The following is a 1,251-nucleotide window of genomic DNA, read 5'->3' on the forward strand; positions in this document are numbered from 1 at the left end:
TATCCCATAAAGATTGATTACGTTTTCCTGTCAACTGCTCCAGAGGCTGAGATATTTTGCACTGGAATTCGTTGTGCAGAAGGTAAAGAACAAGAATGAAGCTTGTGGTAACTATGAGTCTTCACTTCTACTGGTAAGGTTCTCCTCTTTCAAACAGAAGCAGTTGTAATTCCCAGTCTCACACTACTAAAAGCTAGATCCAGAAAAGGATGTTGTAAATCCTGAACTGCAATCCAAAAGTGTAGATGGGGCAACTTCCTACACCAGTATATTTGTTACAATATAAAATGTTTACAATGTAACTTGCATGCTACAGCAATACAGCAGTGTTGCTACTAAGTTAAAGTTACTGTGCCTTTTTTTGCTCACTTTCTCACCAGAAGATTGTGCAAATTTAACAATTGTAACAGCTGACATAAGCTCCCAAATGGCCACTCCTCTTTTCCCTTTTAAAGTAATTTAAAATGTCTGTCTACAGTGAGAGTCCCTGCTTACCAGCTTTGTCATTCTGGAAGTACTTAAACTCACAAACTCACTTTGCTTGATAGGGGAGTTCTCAGAGTTCCTCTAATAGTGCTCCTGGAAAAAAGTACCCAAATCTGAACAAGGAGCAAGTGCTTTGTTTGGAAGTGGGGTAGCCAAGTACTTACACCAGGGGTGGACAATTATTTTGGGTGGAAGGCCACTTACCGAGTTTTGGCAAGCTGTTGAAGGCTACATGGGCAGCCTCTTGACAGGTGCCTCACCCCCTGGTTGCCATCTTATGACCAGAAGTCCCACCCCCTGACCTTAGCCACCTTTCAGCAAGGGGTTTTGCCATCTCGGAACCAGAAAAATACCAAATTATATTCTAAAAAGTGAACACCTACATAATTAATTTGATTTCACAAAATATTTTTGTCCTGATTTACATGCTTTTGTGTAGCATACACAGAAGTGATTCCACAATTGCTTAAAATGAAGTCTTACTCTTGTATATTGTGGGGTGTGCATATAGGTTTGCAGGGGGGGATGGGTGGAGGGTGGCTGGGGTGCATGAGGGGGTGTAGGTGTCTACATAGATGGCAATGCTGGGGGGGTACATGCAGATGCTGGGGTGTGCAAGTGGGATTCACCCTGTGAACACACACATACACATGCATTGTCCCTGCCTGTGTGCATGCATGCACTCCCTGGTCCCGTAATGCAGATGCAGCCAGGAGCCATGTGATGCCAGGGCAGGAAGACAGTGAAATGGCTGGGAGTGGAGTG

This window comes from Gavialis gangeticus, unplaced genomic scaffold (assembly GCF_001723915.1).
Source record: "Gavialis gangeticus isolate Ggan-Ray unplaced genomic scaffold, GavGan_comp1, whole genome shotgun sequence".
NCBI classification, from domain to species: Eukaryota; Metazoa; Chordata; order Crocodylia; family Gavialidae; genus Gavialis; species Gavialis gangeticus.